We start from the raw sequence: 8,817 nt of genomic DNA, 5'->3' as shown, positions 1-8,817 counted from the left end.
TAAACAGCTGTTTTGAACTTCTGGAGGGAAGAAGGGGAATGAACAGCTGTTTTAAACTTCTGGAGGGAAGAAGGGGAATGAACAGCTGTTTTAAACTTCTGGAGGGAAGAAGAGAAATAAACAGCTGTTTTAAACTTCTGGAGGGAAGAAGGGGAATGAGCAGCTGTTTTGAACTTCTGGAGGGAAGAAGGGGAATAATCAGCTGTTTTGAACTTCTGGAGGGAAGAAGGGGAATAATCAGCTGTTTTGAACTTCTGGAGGGAAGAAGGGGAATAAACAGCTGTTTTAAACTTCTGGAGGGAAGAAGGGGAATGAACAGCTGTTTTGAACTTCTGGAGGGAAGAAGGGGAATAATCAGCTGTTTTGAACTTCTGGAGGGAAGAAGGGGAATGAACAGCTGTTTTGAACTTCTGGAGGGAAGAAGGGGAATGAACAGCTGTTTTGAACTTCTGGAGAGAAGAGGGGAATAATCAGCTGTTTTGAACTTCTGGAGGGAAGAAGGGGAATAATCAGCTGTTTTGAACTTCTGGAGGGAAGAAGGGGAATAAACAGCTGTTTTGAACTTCTGGAGGGAAGAAGGGGAATAATCAGCTGTTTTGAACTTCTGGAGGGAAGAAGGGGAATAATCAGCTGTCTTGAACTTCTGGAGGGAAGAGGGGAATAATCAGCTGTTTTGAACTTCTGGAGGGAAGAAGGGGAATAATCAGCTGTTTTGAACTTCTGGAGAGAAGAAGGGGAATAATCAGCTGTTTTGAACTTCTGGAGGGAAGAAGGGGAATAATCAGCTGTTTTGAACTTCTGGAGAGAAGAAGGGGAATAATCAGCTGTTTTGAACTTCTGGAGAGAAGAAGGGGAATAATCAGCTGTTTTGAACTTCTGGAGGGAAGAAGGGGAATAATCATCTGTTTTGAACTTCTGGAGAGAAGCGGGGAATAATCAGCTGTTTTGAACTTCTGGAGAGAAGAGGGGAATAAACAGCTGTTTTGAACTTCTGGAGAGAAGAAGGGGAATAATCAGCTGTTTTGAACTTCTGGAGGGAAGAAGGGGAATAATCAGCTGTTTTGAACTTCTGGAGGGAAGAAGGGGAATAAACAGCTGTTTTGAACTTCTGGAGGGAAGAGGGGAATAATCAGCTGTCTTGAACTTCTGTAGGGAAGAAGGGGAATAATCAGCTGTCTTGAACTTCTGGAGGGAAGAAGGGGAATAATCAGCTGTTTTGAACTTCTGGAGAGAAGAAGGGGAATAATCAGCTGTTTTGAACTTCTGGAGAGAAGAAGGGGAATAATCAGCTGTTTTGAACTTCTGGAGGGAAGAAGGGGAATAATCAGCTGTTTTGAACTTCTGGAGAGAAGAGGGGAATAAACAGCTGTTTTGAACTTCTGGAGAGAAGAAGGGGAATAATCAGCTGTTTTGAACTTCTGGAGGGAAGAAGTGGAATAATCAGCTGTTTTGAACTTCTGGAGGGAAGAAGGGGAATAATCAGCTGTTTTGAACTTCTGGAGGGAAGAAGGGGAATAAACAGCTGTTTTGAACCCCTGGAGAGAAGTAGGGGAATAATCAGCTGTCTTGAACTTCTGTAGGGAAGAAGGGGAATAAACAGCTGTTTTGAACCTCTGGAGGGAAGAAGGGGAATGAACAGCTGTTTTAAACTTCTGGAGGGAAGAGGGGAATAAACAGCTGTTTTGAACCTCTGGAGGGAAGAAGGGGAATAATCAGCTGTTTTGAACTTCTGGAGGGAAGAAGGGGAATGAACAGCTGTTTTGAACCTCTGGAGGGAAGAAGGGGAATAATCAGCTGTTTTGAACTTCTGGAGGGAAGAAGGGGAATGAACAGCTGTTTTAAACTTCTGGAGGGAAGAAGGGGAATGAACAGCTGTTTTAAACTTCTGGAGGGAAGAAGGGGAATGAACAGCTGTTTTAAACTTCTGGAGGGAAGAAGGGGAATGAACAGCTGTTTTAAACTTCTGGAGGGAAGAAGGGGAATGAACAGCTGTTTTAAACTTCTGGAGGGAAGAAGGGGAATGAACAGCTGTTTTAAACTTCTGGAGGGAAGAAGGGGAATGAACAGCTGTTTTAAACTTCTGGAGGGAAGAAGGGGAATGAACAGCTGTTTTAAACTTCTGGAGGGAAGAAGGGGAATGAACAGCTGTTTTGAACTTCTGGAGGGAAGAAGGGGAATGAACAGCTGTTTTAAACTTCTGGAGGGAAGAAGGGGAATGAACAGCTGTTTTAAACTTCTGGAGGGAAGAAGGGGAATGAACAGCTGTTTTGAACTTCTGGAGGGAAGAAGAGAAATAAACAGCTGTTTTGAACTTCTGGAGGGAAGAAGGGGAATAAACAGCTGTTTTGAACTTCTGGAGGGAAGAAGGGGAATGAACAGCTGTTTTGAACTTCTGGAGGGAAGAAGGGGAATGAACAGCTGTCTTGAACCTCTGGAGGGAAGAAGGGGAATGAACAGCTGTTTTGAACTTCTGGAGGGAAGAAGGGGAATGAACAGCTGTTTTGAACTTCTGGAGGGAAGAAGGGGAATGAGCAGCTGTCTTGAACTTCTGGAGGGAAGAAGGGGAATGAACAGTTGTTTTGAACTTCTGGAGGGAAGAAGGGGAATAAACAGCTGTTTTGAACTTCTGGAGGAAAGAAGGGGAATGAGCAGCTGTCTTGAACTTCTGGAGGGAAGAAGGGGAATGAGCAGCTGTTTTGAACTTCTGGAGGGAAGAAGGGGAATGAGCAGCTGTTTTGAACTTCTGGAGGGAAGAAGGGGAATGAGCAGCTGTCTTGAACTTCTGGAGGGAAGAAGGGGAATGAGCAGCTGTTTTGAACTTCTGGAGGGAAGAAGGGGAATGAGCAGCTGTTTTGAACTTCTGGAGAGAAGAAGGGGAATGAGCAGCTGTCTTGAACTTCTGGAGAGAAGAGGGGGAATAAGCAGCTGTTTTGAACTTCTGGAGGGAAGAAGGGGAATGAGCAGCTGTTTTGAACTTCTGGAGGGAAGAAGGGGAATGAGCAGCTGTCTTGAACTTCTGGAGGGAAGAAGGGGAATAAACAGCTGTTTTGAACTTCTGGAGGGAAGAAGGGGAATAATTAGCTGTTTTGAACTTCTGGAGGGAAGAAGGGGAATGAGCAGCTGTTTTGAACTTCTGGAGGGAAGAAGGGGAATAATCAGCTGTTTTGAACTTCTGGAGGGAAGAAGGGGAATAATCAGCTGTTTTGAACTTCTGGAGGGAAGAAGGGGAATAATCAGCTGTTTTGAACTTCTGGAGGGAAGAAGGGGAATAATCAGCTGTTTTGAACTTCTGGAGAGAAGACGGGGAATAATCAGCTGTTTTGAACTTCTGGAGGGAAGAAGGGGAATAATCAGCTGTTTTGAACTTCTGGAGGGAAGACGGGGAATTATCAGCTGTTTTGAACTTCTGGAGGGAAGAAGGGGAATAATCAGCTGTTTTGAACTTCTGGAGGGAAGAAGGGGAATAATCAGCTGTTTTGAACTTCTGGAGGGAAGAAGGGGAATAATCAGCTGTTTTGAACTTCTGGAGAGAAGCAGGGGAATAATCAGCTGTTTTGAACTTCTGGAGGGAAGAAGGGGAATAATCAGCTGTTTTGAACTTCTGGAGAGAAGACGGGGAATTATCAGCTGTTTTGAACTTCTGGAGGGAAGAGGGGAATAAACAGCTGTTTTGAACTTCTGGAGGGAAGAAGGGGAATAAACAGCTGTTTTGAACTTCTGGAGAGAAGCAGGGGAATAATCAGCTGTTTTGAACTTCTGGAGGGAAGAAGGGGAATAATCAGCTGTTTTGAACTTCTGGAGGGAAGAAGGGGAATAATCAGCTGTTTTGAACTTCTGGAGAGAAGAAGGGGAATGAGCAGCTGTCTTGAACTTCTGGAGAGAAGAGGGGGAATAAGCAGCTGTTTTGAACTTCTGGAGGGAAGAAGGGGAATGAGCAGCTGTTTTGAACTTCTGGAGGGAAGAAGGGGAATGAGCAGCTGTCTTGAACTTCTGGAGGGAAGAAGGGGAATAAACAGCTGTTTTGAACTTCTGGAGGGAAGAAGGGGAATGAGCAGCTGTCTTGAACTTCTGGAGGGAAGAAGGGGAATGAGCAGCTGTTTTGAACTTCTGGAGGGAAGAAGGGGAATGAGCAGCTGTTTTGAACTTCTGGAGGGAAGAAGGGGAATGAACAGCTGTTTTAAACCTCTGGAGGGAAGAAGGGGAATAATCAGCTGTTTTAAACTTCTGGAGGGAAGAAGGGGAATGAGCAGCTGTTTTAAACTTCTGGAGGGAAGAAGGGGAATAATCAGCTGTTTTGAATTTCTGGAGGGAAGAAGGGGAATGAACAGCTGTCTTGAACCTCTGGAGGGAAGAAGGGGAATGAACAGCTGTTTTGAACTTCTGGAGGGAAGAAGGGGAATAAACAGCTTTTTTGAACTTCTGGAGGGAAGAAGGGGAATGAACAGCTGTCTTGAACTTCTGGAGGGAAGAAGGGGAATGAACAGCTGTCTTGAACCTCTGGAGGGAAGAAGGGGAATGAACAGCTGTTTTGAACTTCTGGAGGGAAGAAGGGGAATGAACAGCTGTTTTGAACTTCTGGAGGGAAGAAGGGGAATAAACAGCTGTCTTGAACTTCTGGAGGGAAGAAGGGGAATGAACAGCTGTTTTGAACTTCTGGAGGGAAGAAGGGGAATAAACAGCTGTCTTGAACTTGTGGAGGGAAGAAGGGGAATAAACAGCTGTCTTGAACCTCTGGAGGGAAGAAGGGGAATAAACAGCTGTCTTGAACTTCTGGAGGGAAGAAGGGGAATAATCAGCTGTTTTGAACTTCTGGAGGGAAGAAGGGGAATAATCAGCTGTTTTGAACTTCTGGAGGGAAGAAGGGGAATAATCAGCTGTTTTGAACTTCTGGAGGGAAGAAGGGGAATAAACAGCTGTTTTGAACTTCTGGAGGGAAGAAGGGGAATAATCAGCTGTTTTGAACTTCTGGAGGGAAGAAGGGGAATAATCAGCTGTTTTGAACTTCTGGAGGGAAGAAGGGGAATAATCAGCTGTCTTGAACCTCTGGAGGGAAGAAGGGGAATAATCAGCTGTCTTGAACCTCTGGAGGGAAGAAGGGGAATAAACAGCTGTCTTGAACCTCTGGAGGGAAGAAGGGGAATAATCAGCTGTCTTGAACCTCTGGAGGGAAGAAGGGGAATAATCAGCTGTCTTGAACCTCTGGAGGGAAGAAGGGGAATAAACAGCTGTTTTGAACTTCTGGAGGGAAGAAGGGGAATAATCAGCTGTTTTGAACTTCTGGAGGGAAGAAGGGGAATAATCAGCTGTTTTGAACTTCTGGAGGGAAGAAGGGGAATAATCAGCTGTTTTGAACTTCTGGAGGGAAGAAGGGGAATAATCAGCTGTTTTGAACTTCTGGAGAGAAGACGGGGAATAATCAGCTGTTTTGAACTTCTGGAGGGAAGAAGGGGAATAATCAGCTGTCTTGAACTTCTGGAGGGAAGAAGGGGAATAATCAGCTGTTTTGAACTTCTGGAGGGAAGAAGGGGAATAATCAGCTGTTTTGAACTTCTGGAGGGAAGAAGGGGAATAATCAGCTGTTTTGAACTTCTGGAGGGAAGACGGGGAATTATCAGCTGTTTTGAACTTCTGGAGGGAAGAAGGGGAATAATCAGCTGTTTTGAACTTCTGGAGGGAAGAAGGGGAATAATCAGCTGTTTTGAACTTCTGGAGAGAAGACGGGGAATTATCAGCTGTTTTGAACTTCTGGAGGGAAGAAGGGGAATAATCAGCTGTTTTGAACTTCTGGAGGGAAGAAGGGGAATAATCAGCTGTTTTGAACTTCTGGAGGGAAGAAGGGGAATAATCAGCTGTTTTGAACTTCTGGAGAGAAGCAGGGGAATAATCAGCTGTTTTGAACTTCTGGAGGGAAGAAGGGGAATAATCAGCTGTTTTGAACTTCTGGAGAGAAGACGGGGAATTATCAGCTGTTTTGAACTTCTGGAGGGAAGAGGGGAATAAACAGCTGTTTTGAACTTCTGGAGGGAAGAAGGGGAATGAGCAGCTGTCTTGAACTTCTGGAGGGAAGAAGGGGAATGAGCAGCTGTTTTGAACTTCTGGAGGGAAGAAGGGGAATGAGCAGCTGTTTTGAACTTCTGGAGAGAAGAAGGGGAATGAGCAGCTGTCTTGAACTTCTGGAGAGAAGAGGGGGAATAAGCAGCTGTTTTGAACTTCTGGAGGGAAGAAGGGGAATGAGCAGCTGTTTTGAACTTCTGGAGGGAAGAAGGGGAATGAACAGCTGTCTTGAACTTCTGGAGGGAAGAAGGGGAATGAACAGCTGTTTTGAACTTCTGGAGGGAAGAAGGGGAATGAACAGCTGTTTTAAACTTCTGGAGAGAAGAAGGGGAATGAGCAGCTGTCTTGAACTTCTGGAGAGAAGAAGGGGAATAAGCAGCTGTTTTGAACTTCTGGAGGGAAGAAGGGGAATGAGCAGCTGTTTTGAACTTCTGGAGGGAAGAAGGGGAATGAACAGCTGTCTTGAACTTCTGGAGGGAAGAAGGGGAATGAACAGCTGTTTTGAACTTCTGGAGGGAAGAAGGGGAATGAACAGCTGTTTTAAACTTCTGGAGGGAAGAAGGGGAATGAACAGCTGTCTTGAACTTCTGGAGGGAAGAAGGGGAATGAACAGCTGTTTTGAACTTCTGGAGGGAAGAAGGGGAATAAACAGCTGTTTTAAACTTCTGGAGGGAAGAAGAGAAATAAACAGCTGTTTTAAACTTCTGGAGGGAAGAAGGGGAATAAACAGCTGTTTTGAACTTCTGGAGGGAAGAAGGGGAATAAACAGCTGTTTTAAACCTCTGGAGGGAAGAAGGGGAATGAACAGCTGTTTTAAACTTCTGGAGGGAAGAAGAGAAATAAACAGCTGTTTTAAACTTCTGGAGGGAAGAAGAGAAATAAACAGCTGTTTTAAACTTCTGGAGGGAAGAAGAGAAATAAACAGCTGTTTTAAACCTCTGGAGGGAAGAAGAGAAATAAACAGCTGTTTTAAACTTCTGGAGGGAAGAAGGGGAATGAACAGCTGTTTTAAACTTCTGGAGGGAAGAAGAGAAATAAACAGCTGTTTTAAACCTCTGGAGGGAAGAAGAGAAATAAACAGCTGTTTTAAACTTCTGGAGGGAAGAAGGGGAATGAACAGCTGTTTTAAACCTCTGGAGGGAAGAAGAGAAATAAACAGCTGTTTTAAACTTCTGGAGGGAAGAAGAGAAATAAACAGCTGTTTTAAACTTCTGGAGGGAAGAAGGGGAATGAACAGCTGTTTTGAACTTCTGGAGGGAAGAAGGGGAATGAAGAGCTGTTTTGAACTTCTGGAGGGAAGAAGGGGAATGAACAGCTGTTTTAAACCTCTGGAGGGAAGAAGAGAAATAAACAGCTGTTTTAAACCTCTGGAGGGAAGAAGAGAAATAAACAGCTGTTTTAAACTTCTGGAGGGAAGAAGAGAAATAAACAGCTGTTTTAAACCTCTGGAGGGAAGAAGAGAAATAAACAGCTGTTTTAAACTTCTGGAGGGAAGAAGAGAAATAAACAGCTGTTTTAAACTTCTGGAGGGAAGAAGGGGAATGAACAGCTGTTTTGAACTTCTGGAGGGAAGAAGGGGAATGAAGAGCTGTTTTGAACTTCTGGAGGGAAGAAGGGGAATGAACAGCTGTTTTAAACCTCTGGAGGGAAGAAGGGGCATGAACAGCTGTTTTAAACTTCTGGAGGGAAGAACAGAAATAAACAGCTGTTTTAAACTTCTGGAGGGAAGAAGGGGAATAATCAGCTGTTTTGAACTTCTGGAGGGAAGAAGGGGAATGAACAGCTGTTTTAAACTTCTGGAGGGAAGAAGGGGAATAATCAGCTGTTTTGAACTTCTGGAGAGAAGAAGGGGAATGAACAGCTGTTTTGAACTTCTGGAGGGAAGAAGGGGAATAATCAGCTGTTTTGAACTTCTGGAGGGAAGAAGGGGAATAAACAGCTGTCTTGAACTTCTGGAGGGAAGAAGGGGAATAAACAGCTGTCTTGAACTTCTGGAGGGAAGAAGGGGAATGAACAGCTGTTTTAAACCTCTGGAGGGAAGAAGAGAAATAAACAGCTGTTTTAAACTTCTGGAGGGAAGAAGGGGAATGAACAGCTGTTTTAAACTTCTGGAGGGAAGAAGAGAAATAAACAGCTGTTTTAAACCTCTGGAGGGAAGAAGAGAAATAAACAGCTGTTTTAAACTTCTGGAGGGAAGAAGAGAAATAAACAGCTGTTTTAAACTTCTGGAGGGAAGAAGGGGAATGAACAGCTGTTTTGAACTTCTGGAGGGAAGAAGGGGAATGAACAGCTGTTTTGAACTTCTGGAGGGAAGAAGGGGAATGAACAGCTGTTTTAAACCTCTGGAGGGAAGAAGGGGCATGAACAGCTGTTTTAAACTTCTGGAGGGAAGAAGAGAAATAAACAGCTGTATTAAACTTCTGGAGGGAAGAAGGGGAATAATCAGCTGTTTTGAACTTCTGGAGGGAAGAAGGGGAATGAACAGCTGTTTTAAACTTCTGGAGGGAAGAAGGGGAATAATCAGCTGTTTTGAACTTCTGGAGAGAAGAAGGGGAATAATCAGCTGTTTTGAACTTCTGGAGGGAAGAAGGGGAATGAACAGCTGTTTTGAACTTCTGGAGGGAAGAAGGGGAATAAACAGCTGTCTTGAACTTCTGGAGGGAAGAAGGGGAATGAACAGCTGTTTTGAACTTCTGGAGGGAAGAAGGGGAATAAACAGCTGTCTTGAACTTCTGGAGGGAAGAAGGGGAATGAACAGCTGTT

The sequence above is a fragment of the Myxine glutinosa genome, unplaced genomic scaffold, assembly GCF_964187855.1.
Source record: "Myxine glutinosa unplaced genomic scaffold, kmMyxGlut1.1 SCAFFOLD_252, whole genome shotgun sequence".
NCBI classification, from domain to species: Eukaryota; Metazoa; Chordata; class Myxini; order Myxiniformes; family Myxinidae; genus Myxine; species Myxine glutinosa.
Note: the sequence above shows the minus strand (reverse complement) of the source record.